This window comes from Schistocerca gregaria, unplaced genomic scaffold (genome assembly GCF_023897955.1).
Source record: "Schistocerca gregaria isolate iqSchGreg1 unplaced genomic scaffold, iqSchGreg1.2 ptg000077l, whole genome shotgun sequence".
Taxonomy (NCBI): domain Eukaryota; kingdom Metazoa; phylum Arthropoda; class Insecta; order Orthoptera; family Acrididae; genus Schistocerca; species Schistocerca gregaria.
Window position 1 is genome coordinate 3,075,396 of NW_026061710.1, and position 15,640 is coordinate 3,091,035.

A 15,640-nucleotide genomic window follows, 5' to 3' on the forward strand; every position below is an offset into this window, starting at 1 on the left:
GGAACGATCAAAGCGTAGAGTGTTTGAGACATTACTCCCATCAAGGAAAGTGAGCATGGTGAATGTTGTATTCAATCCCGATGCAATTTCTGTGTTTCATCAACACTCTGATAGTCCACAGATTACAGAATGCCTCCAGATGTGCATCGGAAAGTACTACTGGCCCTTCTCGGAACGATCAAAGCGTAGACTGTTAGAGACATTACTCCCGTTGAGGAAAGTGGGCATGGTGACTGTTGTATACAATCCCGATGCAATTTCTGTGTATCATCAACACTCTGATAGTCCACAGATTACAGAATGCCTCCAGATGTGCATCGGAAACTACTACTGGTCTTCCAGGGTACGATCAAACGTAGACTGATTGAGACATTACTCCCATGGAGGAAAGTGCGCATGCTGACTGTTGTATTCAATCCCGATGCAATTTCTGTGCTTCATCAACACTCTGATAGTCCACAGTTTACGGAAAGTCTCCAGATGTGCATCGGAAAGTACTACTGGTCTTACAGGTAACTATCAAAGCGTAGACTGTTTGAGACATTACTCCCGTGGAGAAAAGTGCGCATGGTGACTGTTCTATTCAATCCCGATGCAATTTCTGTGCTTCATCAACGCTCCGACAGTCTACAGATTACAGAAGGCCACCAGATGTGCATCGGAAACTACTACTGGTCTTCCATCGAACGATCAAAGCGTTAAATCTTTGAGACATTACTCCCATTGAGGGAAGTGGGCATGGTGACTGTTGTAATCAATCCCGATGCAATTTCTGTGTTTCATCAACACTCTGATACTCCACAGATTACAGAATGCGTCCAGATGTGCATCGGAAACTACTACTGGTCTTCCAGGGAACGTTAAAATCGTAGACTGTTTGAGACATTACTCCAATTGAAGTAAGTGCGCATGGTGACTGTTGTATTCAATCCCGATGCAATTTCTGTGTTTCATCAACACTCTGATAGTCCACAGATTACAGAATGCCTCCAGATGTTCATCGGAAACTACTACTGGTCTTCCAGGGAACGATCAAAAACGTAGACTGTTTGAGACATTACTGCCGTGGAGGAAAGTGAGCATGGTGGCTGTTGTATTCAATCCCGATGCAATTTCTGTGTTTCATCAACACTCTGATAGTCCACAGATTACAGTGTGCCTCCAGATGTGCATCGGAAACTACTACTGGTCTTCCATCGAACGATCAAAGCGTAAACTCTTTGAGACATTACTCCCATTGAGGGAAGTTTGCATGGTGACTGTTGTATTCAATCCCGATGCAATTTCTTTGTTTCATCAACACTCTGATACTCCACAGATTACAGAATGCGTCCAGATGTGCATCGGAAACTACTACTGGTCTTCCAGGGAACGATCAAATCGTAGACTGTTTGAGACATTATTCCCATGGAAGAAAGTGCGCATGGTGACTGTTGTATTCAATCCCGATGCAATTTCTGTGTTTCACAACACTCTGATAGTCCACAGATTACAGAATGCCACCAGATGTGCATCGGAAACTACTACTGGTCTTCCGGGGAACTATCGAAGTGTAGACGGTTTTGGACATTACGCCCGTGGAGGTAGTTGCGCATGGTGACTGTTGTATTCAATCCCGATGCAATTTCTGTGTTTCATCAACACTCTGATAGTCCACAGATTACAGAATGCCACCAGATGTGCATTGGAAACTACTACTGGTCTTCCAGGGAACGATCAAAGCGGAAAATGTTTGAGAATTACTCCCATGGAGGAAAGTTCGCATGGTGAATTGTTGTATTCAATCCCGATGCAAATTCTGTGTTTCATCAACAATCTGATACTCCACAGATTACAGAATGCCTCCAGATGTGCATCGGAAACTACTACTGGCCTTCCAGGGAACGATCAAATCATAGACTGTTTGAGACATTACTCCCATGGAAGAAAGTGCGCATGGTGAATGATGTATTCAATCCCGATGCAATTTCTGTGTTTCATCAACACTCGGATAGTCTACACATTACAGAATGCCTCCAGATGTGTATCGGAAACTACTACTGGGCTTCCAGGAAACTATCAAAGCGGAGACTGTTAGAGACATTACTCCCATGGAGGAAAGTGCGCATGGTGTTATGTATTCAATCCCGATGCAATTTCTGTGTTTCATCAACACAATGATAGTCCACAGATTACAGAATGCCTCCAGATGTGCATCGGAAACTACTACTGGTCTTCCAGGGTACGATCAAACGTAGACTGTTTGAGACATTACTCCCATGGAGGAAAGTGCGCATGGTGACTGTTGTATTCAATCCCGATGCAATATCTGTGCTTCATCAACACTCTGATAGTCCACAGTTTACGGAAAGTCTCCAGATGTGCATCGGAAAGTACTACTGGTCTTACAGGGAACGATCAAAGCGTAGACTGTTTGAGACATTACTCCCGTGGAGGAAAGTGCGCATGGTGACTGTTGCATTCAATCCCGATGCAATTACTGTGTTTCATCAACACTCTGATAGTCTAAAGATTACAGAATTCCACCAGATGTGCATCGGAAACTACTACTGGTCTTCCAGGGAACGATCAAATCGTAGACTGTTTGAGACATTACTCCAATTGAAGAAAGTGCGCATGGCGACTGTTGTATTCAATCCCGATGCAATTTCTGTGTTTCATCAACACTCTGATAGTCCACAGATTACAGAATGCCTCCAGATGTTCATCGGAAACTACTACTGGTCTTCCAGGGAACGATCAAAGCGTAGACTGTTTGAGACATTACTGCCGTGGAGGAAAGTGAGCATGGTGACTGTTGTATTCAATCCCGATGCAATTTCTGTGTTTCATCAACACTCTGATAGTCCACAGATTACAGTGCGCCTCCAGATGTGCATCGGAAACTACAACTGGTCTTCCGTCGAACGATCAAAGCGTAAACTCTTTGAGACATTACTCCCATTGAGGGAAGTTTGCATGGTGACTGTTGTATTCAATCCCGATGCAATTTCTTTGTTTCATCAACACTCTGATACTCCACAGATTACTGGATGCGTCCAGATGTGCATCGGAAACTACTACTGGTCTTCCAGGGAACGATCAAATCGTAGACTGTTTGAGAGATTACTCCCATGGAAGAAAGTGCGCATGGTGACTGTTGTATTCAATCCCGATGCAATTTCTGTGCTTCATCAACACTCTGATAGTCCACAGTTCACGGAAAGTCTACAGATGTGCATCGGAAAGTACTACTGGTCTTACAGGTAACGATCAAAGCGTAGACTGTTTGAGACATTACTCCCGTGGAGAAAAGTGCGCATGGTGACTGTTCTATTCAATCCCGATGCAATTTCTGTGCTTCATCAACACTCCGACAGTCTACAGATTACAGAAGGCCACCAGATATGCATCGGAAACTACTACTGGTCTTTCAGGGAACGATCAAAGCGTAGACTGTTTGAGACATTACTCCCGTGGAGGAAAGTGCGCATGGTGACTGTTGTATTCAATCCCGATGCAATTTCTGTGTTTCATCAAGACTCTGATAGTCCACAGATTACAGAATGCCACCAGATGTGCATTGGAAACTACTACTGGTCTTCCAGGGAACGATCAAAGCGGAAAATGTTTGAGAATTACTCCCATGGAGGAAAGTTCGCATGGTGAATTGTTGTATTCAATTCCGATGCAATTTCTGTGTTTCATCAACACTCTGATACTCCACAGATTACAGAATGCCTCCAGATGTGCATCGGAAACTACTACTGGCCTTCCATGGAACGATCAAATCATAGACTGTTTGAGACATTACTCCCATGGAAGAAAGTGCGCATGGTGACTGTTGTATTCAATCCCGATGCAATTTCTGTGTTTCATCAACACTCGGATAGTCCACACATTACAGAATGCCTCCAGATGTGTATCGGAAACTACTACTGGTCTTCCAGGGAACGATCAAAGCGGAGAGTGTTTGAGACATTACTCCCATCAAGGAAAGTGAGCATGGTGAATGTTGTATTCAATCCCGATGTAATTTCTGTGTTTCATCAACACTCTGATAGTCCACAGATTACAGAATGCCTCCAGATGTGCATCGGAAAGTACTACTGGCCCTTCTCGGAACGATCAAAGCGTAGACTGTTAGAGACATTACTCCCGTTGAGGAAAGTGCGCATGGTGACTGTTGTATACAATCCCGATGCATTTTCTGTGTTTCATCAACACTCTGATAGTCCACAGATTACAGAATGCCTCCAGATGTGCATCGGAAACTACTACTGGGATTCCAGGGAACGATCAAAGCGTAGAGTGTTTGAGACATTACTTCCATGAAGGAAAGTGAGCATGGTGACTGTTGTATTCAATCCCGATGCAATTTCTGTGTTTCATCAACACTCTGATAGTCCACAGCTACAGAATGCCTCCAGATGTGCATCGGAAAGTACTGCTGGGCTTCCAGGGAACTATCAAAGCGTAGACTGTTAGAGACATTACTCCCATGGAGGAAAGAGCGCATGGTGTTGTTGTATTCAATCCCGATGCAATTTCTGTGTTTCATCAACACTCTGATAGTCCACAGATTACAGAATGCCTCCAGATGTGCATCGGAAACTACTACTGGTCTTCCAGGGTACGATCAAACGTAGACTGTTTGAGACATTACTCCCATGGAGGAAAGTGCGCATGGTGACTGTTGTATTCAATCCCGATGCAATTTCTGTGCTTCATCAACACTCTGATAGTCCACAGTTTACGGAAAGTCTCCAGATGTGCATCGGAGAGTACTACTGGTCTTACAGGGAACGATCAAAGCGTAGACTGTTTGAGACATTACTCACGTGGAGGAAAGTGCGCATGGTGACTGTTGCATTCAATCCCAATGCAATTACTGTGTTTCATCAACACTCTGACAGTCTATAGATTACAGAAGGCCACCAGATGTGCATCGGAAACTACTACTGGTCTTTCAGGGAAAGATGAAAGCGTAGACTGTTTGAGACATTACTCCCATGGAAGAAAGTGCGCATGGTGACTGTTGTATTCAATCCCGATGCAATTTCTGAGCTTCTTCAACACTCTGATAGTTCACAGTTCACGGAAAGTCTACAGATGTGCATCGGAAAGTACTACTGGTCTTACAGGTAACGATCAAAGCGTAGACTGTTTGAGATATTACTCCCGTGGAGAAAAGTGCGCATGGTGACTGTTCTATTCAATCCCGATGCAATTTCTGTGCTTCATCAACGCTCCGACAGTCTACTGATTACAGAAGGCCACCAGATGTGCATCAGAAACTACTACTGGTCTTCCATCGAACGATCAAAGCGTAAACTCTTTGAGACATTACTCCCATTGAGGGAAGTTTGCATGGTGACTGTTGTATTCAATCCCGATGCAATTTCTTTGTTTCATCAACACTCTGATACTCCACAGATTACAGAATGCGTCCAGATGTGCATCGGAAACTACTACAGGTCTTCCAGGGAACGATCAAATCATAGACTGTTTGAGACATTATTCCCATGGAAGAAAGTGCGCATGGTGACTGTTGTATTCAATCCTGATGCAATTTCTGTGCTTCATCAACACTCTGATAGTCCACAGTTCACGGAAAGTCTACAGATGTGCATCGGAAAGTACTACTGGTCTTACAGGTAACAATCAAAGCGTAGACTGTTTGAGACATTACTCCCATGGAGGAAAGTGCGCATGGTGACTGTTGTATTCAATCCCGATGCAATTTCTGTGCTTCATCAACACTCTGATACTCCACAGATTACAGAATGCCTCCAGATGTGCATCGGAAACTACTACTGGCCTTCCAGGGAACGATCAAATCATAGACTGTTTGAGACATTACTGCCGTGGAGGAAAGTGAGCATGGTGACTGTTGTATTCAATCCCGATGCAATTTCTGTGTTTCATCAACACTCTGATAGTCCACAGACTACAGAATGCCACCAGATGTGCATTGGAAACTACTACTGGTATTCCAGGGTACGATCAAAGCGGAAAATGTTTGAGAATTACTCCCATGGATGAAAGTTCGCATGGTGAATTGTTGTATTCAATCCCGATGCAAATTCTGTGTTTCATCAACACTCTGATACTCCACAGATTACAGAATGCCTCCAGATGTGCATCGGAAACTACTACTGGCCTTCCAGGGAACGATCAAATCATAGACTGTTTGAGACATTACTCCCATGGAAGAAAGTGCGCATGGTGAATGTTGTATACAATCCCGATGCAATTTCTGTGTTTCATCAACACTCTGATAGTCCACAGCTACAGAATGCCTCCAGATGTGGATCGGAAAGTACTGCTGGGCTTCCAGGGAACTATCAAAGCGTAGACTGTTAGAGACATTACTCCCATTTAGGAAAGTGCGCATGGTGACTGTTGTATTCAATCCCGATGCAATATCTGTGTTTCATCAACACTCTGATAGTCCACAGATTACAGAATGCCTCCAGATGTGCATCGGAAACTACTACTGGGATTCCAGGGAACGATCAAAGCGTAGAGTGTTTGAGACATTACTTCCATGAAGGAAAGTGAGCATGGTGACTGTTGTATTCAATCCCGATGCAATTTCTGTGTTTCATCAACACTCTGATAGTCCACAGCTACAGAATGCCTCCAATGTGGATCGGAAAGTACTGCTGTGCTTCCAGGGAACTATCAAAGCGTAGACTGTTAGAGACATTACTCCCATTTAGGAAAGTGCGCATGGTGACTGTTGTATTCAATCCCGATGCAATATCTGTGTTTCATCAACACTCTGATAGTCCACAGTTTACGGAAAGTCTCCAGATGTGCATCGGAAAGTACTACTGGTCTTACAGGGAACGATCAAAGCGTAGACTGTTTGAGACATTACTCCCGTGGAGGAAAGTGCGCATGGTGACTGTTGTATTCTATCCCGATGCAATTTCTGTGTTTCATCAACACTCTGATAGTCCACAAATTACGGAAAGCCTCCAGATGAGCATCGGAAAAAAACTACTGGTCTTCCAGGGAACGATCGAAGCGTAGACTGTTAATGACATTACTCCCATGGAGGAAAGTGCGCATGGTGAATGTTGTATTCAATCCCGATGCAATTTCTGTGTTTCATCAACACTCTGATAGTCCACAGATTACAGAAAGCATCCACATGTGCATCTGTAACTACTACTGGTCTTCCAGGGAACGATCAAAGCGTAGGCTGTTAGAGTCATTACTCCCATGGAGGGAAGTGTGCATGGTGACTGTTGTATTCAATCCCGATGCAATTACTGTGTTTCATCAACACTCTGACAGTCTACAGATTACAGAATGCCTCCAGATGTTCATCGGAAACTACTACTGGTCTCCAAGGGAACGATCAATGCGTAGACTGTTTGAGACATTACTGCCGTGGAGGAAAGTGCGCATGGTGACTGTTGTATTCAATCCCGATGCAATTTCTGTGTTTCATCAACACTCTGATAGTCCACAGTTTACGGAAAGTCTCCAGATGTGCATCGGAAAGTACTACTGGTCTTACAGGGAACGATCAAAGCGTAGACTGTTTGAGACATTACTCCCGTGGAGGAAAGTGCGCATGGTGACTGTTGTATTCTATCCCGATGCAATTTCTGTGTTTCATCAACACTCTGATAGTCCACAAATTACGGAAAGCCTCCAGATGAGCATCGGAAAGTACTACTGGTCTTCCAGGGAACGATCGAAGCGTAGACTGTTAATGACATTACTCCCATGGAGGAAAGTGCGCATGGTGAATGTTGTATTCAATCCCGATGCAATTTCTGTGTTTCATCAACACTCTGATAGTCCACAGATTACAGAAAGCATCCACATGTGCATCTGTAACTACTACTGGTCTTCCAGGGAACGATCAAAGCGTAGGCTATTAGAGTCATTACTCCCATGGAGGGAAGTGTGCATGGTGACTGTTGTATTCAATCCCGATGCAATTACTGTGTTTCATCAACACTCTGACAGTCTACAGATTACAGAAGGCCACTAGATGTGCATCGGAAACTACTACTGGTCTGCCAGGGAACGATCAAATCGTAGACTGATTGAGACATTACTCCCATGGAAGAAAGTGCGCATGGTGACTGTTGTATTCAACCCCGATGCAATTTCTGTGTTTCATCAACACTCTGATAGACCACAGATTACAGAATGCCTCCAGATGTGCATCGGAAAGTACTACTGGTCTTCAAGGGAACGATCAAAGCGTAGAGTGTTTGAGACATTACACCCATGAAGGAAAGTGAGCATGGTGAATGTTGTATTCAATCCCGATGCAATTTCTGTGTTTCATCAACACTCTGATAGTCCACAGATTACAGTATGCATCCAGATGTGCATCGGAAAGTACTACTAGTCTTCCAGGGAACGATCAAAGCGTAGACTGCTAGAGACAATACTCCCATGGAGGAAAGTGCGCATGGTGACTGTTGTATTCAATCCCGATGCAATATCTGTGTTTCATCAACACTCTGATAGTCCACAGATTACAGAAAGCATCCACATGTGCATCTGTAACTACTACTGGTCTTCCAGGGAACGATCAAAGCGTAGGCTGTTAGAGTCATTACTCCCATGGAGGGAAGTGTGCATGGTGACTGTTGTATTCAATCCCGATGCAATTTCTGTGTTTCATCAACACTCTGACAGTCTACAGATTACAGAATGCCACCAGATGTGCATCGGAAACTACTACTGGTCTTTCAGGGAACGATCAAAGCGTAGACTGTTTGTGACATTACTCCCGTGGAGGAAAGTGCGCATGGTGACTCTTGTATTCAATCCCGATGCAATATCTGTGTTTCATCAACACTCTGATAGTCTACTGATTACAGGATGCCACCAGATGTGCATCGGAAGCTACTACTGGTCTTCCAGGGAACGATCAAAGCGTAGACTGCTTGAGACATTACTCCCGTGGAGGTAGTTGCGCATGCTGACTGTTGTATTCAATCCCCATGCAATTTCTGTGTTTCTTCAACACTCTGATAGTCCACAGATTACAGAATGCCACCAGATGTGCATCGGAAACTACTACTGGACTTCCAGGGAACGATCAAATCGTAGACTGTTTGAGACATTACTCCCATGGAAGAAAGTGCGCATGGTCCCTGTTGTATTCAATCCCGATGCAATTTCTGTGTTTCATCAACACTCGGATAGTCCACAGATTACAGAATGCCTCCAGATGTGCATCGGAAATTACTACTGGTCTTCCAGGGAACGATCAAAGCGTAGAGTGTTTGAGACATTACTCCCATGAAGGAAAGTGAGCATGGTGACTGTTGTATTCAATCCCGATGCAATTTCTGTGCTTCATCAACACTCTGATAGTCCAAAGATTACAGAATGCCTCCAGATGTGCATCGGAAACTACTACTGGTCTTCCATCGAACGATCAAATCGTAAACTCTTTGGGACATTACTCCCATTGAGGGATGTGCACATGGTGACTGTTGTATTCAATCCCGATGCAATATCTGTGTTTCATCAACACTCTGATAGTCCACAGATTACAGAAAGCATCCAGATGTGCATCTGTAACTACTACTGGTCTTCCAGGGAACGATCAAAGCGTAGGCTGTTAGAGTCATTACTCCCATGGAGGGAAGTGTGCATGGTGACTGTTGTATTCAATCCCCATGCAATTTCTGTGTTTCTTCAACACTCTGACAGTCTACAGATTACAGAATGCCACCAGATGTGCATCGGAAACTACTACTGGTCTTTCAGGGAACGATCAAAGCGTAGACTGTTTGTGACATTACTCCCGTGGAGGAAAGTGCGCATGGTGACTCTTGTATTCAATCCCGATGCAATATCTGTGTTTCATCAACACTCTGATAGTCTACTGATTACAGGATGCCACCAGATGTGCATCGGAAGCTACTACTGGTCTTCCAGGGAACGATCAAAGCGTAGACTGCTTGAGACATTACTCCCGTGGAGGTAGTTGCGCATGCTGACTGTTGTATTCAATCCCCATGCAATTTCTGTGTTTCTTCAACACTCTGATAGTCCACAGATTACAGAATGCCACCAGATGTGCATCGGAAACTACCACTGGACTTCCAGGGAACGATCAAATCGTAGACTGTTTGAGACATTACTCCCATGGAAGAAAGTGCGCATGGTCCCTGTTGTATTCAATCCCGATGCAATTTCTGTGTTTCATCAACACTCGGATAGTCCACAGATTACAGAATGCCTCCAGATGTGCATCGGAAATTACTACTGGTCTTCCAGGGAACGATCAAAGCGTAGAGTGTTTGAGACATTACTCCCATGAAGGAAAGTGAGCATGGTGACTGTTGTATTCAATCCCGATGCAATTTCTGTGCTTCATCAACACTCTGATAGTCCAAAGATTACAGAATGCCTCCAGATGTGCATCGGAAACTACTACTGGTCTTCCATCGAACGATCAAATCGTAAACTCTTTGGGACATTACTCCCATTGAGGGATGTGCACATGGTGACTGTTGTATTCAATCCCGATGCAATATCTGTGTTTCATCAACACTCTGATAGTCCACAGATTACAGAAAGCATCCAGATGTGCATCTGTAACTACTACTGGTCTTCCAGGGAACGATCAAAGCGTAGGCTGTTAGAGTCATTACTCCCATGGAGGGAAGTGTGCATGGTGACTGTTGTATTCAATCCCGATGCAATTTCTGTGTTTCATCAACACTCTGACAGTCTACAGATTACAGAATGCCACCAGATGTGCATCGGAAACTACTACTGGTCTTTCAGGGAACGATCAAAGCGTAGACTGTTTGTGACATTACTCCCGTGGAGGAAAGTGCGCATGGTGACTCTTGTATTCAATCCCGATGCAATATCTGTGTTTCATCAACACTCTGATAGTCTACTGATTACAGGATGCCACCAGATGTGCATCGGAAGCTACTACTGGTCTTCCAGGGAACGATCAAAGCGTAGACTGCTTGAGACATTACTCCCGTGGAGGTAGTTGCGCATGCTGACTGTTGTATTCAATCCCCATGCAATTTCTGTGTTTCTTCAACACTCTGATAGTCCACAGATTACAGAATGCCACCAGATGTGCATCGGAAACTACTACTGGACTTCCAGGGAACGATCAAATCGTAGACTGTTTGAGACATTACTCCCATGGAAGAAAGTGCGCATGGTCCCTGTTGTATTCAATCCCGATGCAATTTCTGTGTTTCATCAACACTCGGATAGTCCACAGATTACAGAATGCCTCCAGATGTGCATCGGAAATTACTACTGGTCTTCCAGGGAACGATCAAAGCGTAGAGTGTTTGAGACATTACTCCCATGAAGGAAAGTGAGCATGGTGACTGTTGTATTCAATCCCGATGCAATTTCTGTGCTTCATCAACACTCTGATAGTCCAAAGATTACAGAATGCCTCCAGATGTGCATCGGAAACTACTACTGGTCTTCCATCGAACGATCAAATCGTAAACTCTTTGGGACATTACTCCCATTGAGGGATGTGCACATGGTGACTGTTGTATTCAATCCCGATGCAATATCTGTGTTTCATCAACACTCTGATAGTCCACAGATTACAGAAAGCATCCAGATGTGCATCTGTAACTACTACTGGTCTTCCAGGGAACGATCAAAGCGTAGGCTGTTAGAGTCATTACTCCCATGGAGGGAAGTGTGCATGGTGACTGTTGTATTCAATCCCGATGCAATTTCTGTGTTTCATCAACACTCTGACAGTCTACAGATTACAGAATGCCACCAGATGTGCATCGGAAACTACTACTGGTCTTTCAGGGAACGATCAAAGCGTAGACTGTTTGAGACATTACTCCCGTGGAGGGAAGTGCGCATGGTGACTCTTGTATTCAATCCCGATGCAATATCTGTGTTTCATCAACACTCTGATAGTCCACAGATTACAGAATGCCACCAGATGTGCATCGGGAACTACTACTGGTCTTCCAGGGAACAATCAAATCGTAGACTGTTTGAGACATTACTCCCATGGAAGAAAGTGCGCATGGTGACTGTTGTATTCAATCCCGATGCAATTCCTGTGTTTCATCAACACTCGAATAGTCCACAGATTACAGAATGGCTCCAGATGTGCATCGGAAACTACTACTGGTCTTCCAGGGAACGATCAAAGCGTAGAGTGTTTGAGACATTACTCCCATGAAGGAAAGTGAGCATGGTGACTGTTGTATTCAATCCCGATGCAATTTCTGTGTTTCATCAACACTCTGATAGTCCACAGATTACAGAATGCCTCCAGATGTGCATCGGAAAGTACTACTGGTCTTCCAGGGAACGATCAAAGCGTAGACTGTTAGAGACATTACTCCCATGGAGGAAAGTGAGCATGGTGACTGTTGTATTCAATCCCGATGCAATTTCTGGGTTTCATCAACACTCTGATAGTCCACAGTTACAGAATGACTCCAGATGTGCATCGGAAAGTACTACTGGTCTCCATGGAACGATCAAAGCGTAGACTGTTAGAGACATTACTCCCATGGAGGAAAGTGCGCATGGTGACTGCTGTATTCAATCCCGATGCAATTTCTGTGTTTCATCAACACTCTGATAATCTACAGATTACAGATTGCCTCCAGATGTGCATCGGAAACTACTACTCGTCTTCCAGGGAACGATCAAAGAGTAGACTTTTTGAGACATTACTCCAATGGAGGATAGTTGCGCATTGTGACTGTTGTACTCAATCCCGATGCAATTTCTGTGCTTCATCAACACTCTGATAGTCCAAAGTTTACGGAAAGTCTCCAGATGTGCATCGGAAAGTACTACTGGTCTTCCAGGGAACGATCAACGCGTAGACTGTTAGAGACATTACTCCCATGGAGGAAAGTGCGCATGGTGACTGTTGTATTCAATCCCGATGCAATTTCTGTGTTTCATCAACACTCTGATACTCCACAGATTCCAGAATGCCTCCAGATGTGCATCGGAAACCACTGCTGGTCTTCCAGGGAACGATCAAATCGTAGACTGTTTGAGACATTACTCCCATGAAGGAAAGTGAGCATGGTGAATGTTGTATTCAATCCCGATGCAATTTCTGTGTTTCATCAACACTCTGATAGTCCACAGATTACAGAATGCCTCTAGATGTGCATCGGAAAGTACTACTGGTCTTCCAGGGAACGATAAAAGCGTAGACTGTTAGAGACATTACTCCCATGGAGGAAAGTGCGCATGGTGACTGTTGTATTCAATTCCGATGCAAATTCTGTGTTTCATCAAGACTCTGATAGTCCACAGTTCACGGAAAGTCTCCAGATGTGCATCGGAAAGTACTACTGGTCTTACAGGTAACGATCAAAGCGTAGACTGTTTGAGACAATACTCCCGTGGAGGAAAGTGCGCATGGTGACTGTTGTATTCAATCCCGATGCAATTTCTGTGCTTCATCAACACTCCGACAGTCTACAGATTACAGAATGCCACCAGATGTGCATAGGAAACTACTACTGGTCTTTCAGGGAACGATCAAAGCGTAGACTGTTTGAGACATTACTCCCGTGGAGGAAAGTGCGCATGGTGACTGTTGTATTCAATCCCGATGCAATTTCTGTGTTTCACAACACTCTGATAGTCCACAGATTACAGAATGCCTCCAGATGTTCATCGGAAACTACTACTGGTCTCCCAGGGAACGATCAAAGCGTAGACTGTTTGAGACATTACTGCTGTGGAGGAAAGTTCGCATGGTGACTGTTGTATTCTATCCCGATGCAATTTCTGTGTTTCATCAACACTCTGATAGTCCACAAATTACGGAAAGCCTCCAGATGAGCATCGGAAACTACTACTGGTCTTCCAGGGAACGATCGAAGCGTAGACTGTTAGAGACATTACTCCCATGGAGGAAAGTGGGCATGGTGACTGTTGTATTCAATCCCGATGCAATTTCTGTGTTTCATCAACCCTCTGATAGTCCACAGATTAAAGAATGCCACCAGATGTGCATCGGAAACTACTACTGGTCTTCCAGTGAACGATCAAGGTGTAGACTGTTAGAGATATTACTCCCGTGGAGGAAAGTGCGCATGGTGACTGTTGTATTCAATCCCGATGCAATTTCTGTGTTTCACAACACTCTGATAGTCCACAGATTACAGAATGCCTCCAGATGTTCATCGGAAACTACTACTGGTCTCCCAGGGAACGATCAAAGCGTAGACTGTTTGAGACATTACTGTTGTGGAGGATAGTTCGCATGGTGACTGTTGTATTCAATCCCGATGCAATTTCTGTGCTTCATCAACACTCCGACAGTCTACAGATTACAGAATGCCACCAGATGTGAATAGGAAACTACTACTGGTCTTTCAGGGAACGATCAAAGCGTAGACTGTTTGAGACATTACTCCCGTGGAGGAAAGTGCGCATGGTGACTGTTGTATTCAATCCCGATGCAATTTCTGTGTTTCACAACACTCTGATAGTCCACAGATTACAGAATGCCTCCAGATGTTCATCGGAAACTACTACTGGTCTCCCAGGGAACGATCAAAGCGTAGACTGTTTGAGACATTACTGCTGTGGAGGAAAGTTCGCATGGTGACTGTTGTATTCTATCCCGATGCAATTTCTGTGTTTCATCAACACTCTGATAGTCCACAAATTACGGAAAGCCTCCAGATGAGCATCGGAAACTACTACTGGTCTTCCAGGGAACGATCGAAGCGTAGACTGTTAGAGACATTACTCCCATGGAGGAAAGTGGGCATGGTGACTGTTGTATTCAATCCCGATGCAATTTCTGTGTTTCATCAACACTCTGATAGTCCACAGATTACAAAATGCCACCAGATGTGCATCGGAAACTACTACTGGTCTTCCAGGGAACGATCAAAGCGGAGACTGTTTGAGAATTACTCCCATGGAGGAAAGTTCGCATGGTGACTGTTGTATTCAATCCCGATGCAATTTCTGTGTTTCATCAACACTCTGATACTCCACAGATTACAGAATGCGTCCAGATGTGCATCGGAAACTACTACTGGTCTTCCAGGGAACGATCAAATCCTAGACTGATTGAGATATTACTCCCATGGAAGAAAGTGCGCATGGTGACTGTTGTATTCAATCCCGATGCAATTTCTGTGTTTCATCAACACTCTGATAGTCCACAAATTACGAAAAGCCTCCAGATGTGCATCCGAAACTACTATTGGTCTTCCAGGGAACGATCAAGGTGTAGACTGTTAGAGATATTACTCCCAAGGAGGAAGTGCGCATGGTGACTGCTGTATTCAATCCCGATGCAATTTCTGTGTTTCATCAACACTCTGATAATCCACAGATTACAGATTGCCTCCAGATGTGCATCGGAAACTACTACTCGTCTTCCAGGGAACGATCAAAGAGTAGACTTTTTGAGACATTACTCCCATGGAGGTAAGTGCGCATGGTGACTGTTGTATTTAATCCCGATGCAATTTCTGTGTTTCATCAACACTCTGATACTCCACAGATTACAGAATGCCTCCAGATGTGCATCGGAAACTACTACTGGTCTTCCAGGGAACGATCAAATCGTAGACTGTTTGAGACATTACTCCCATTGAGGGAAGTGCGCATGGTGACTGTTGTATTCAATCCCGATGCAATTTCTGTG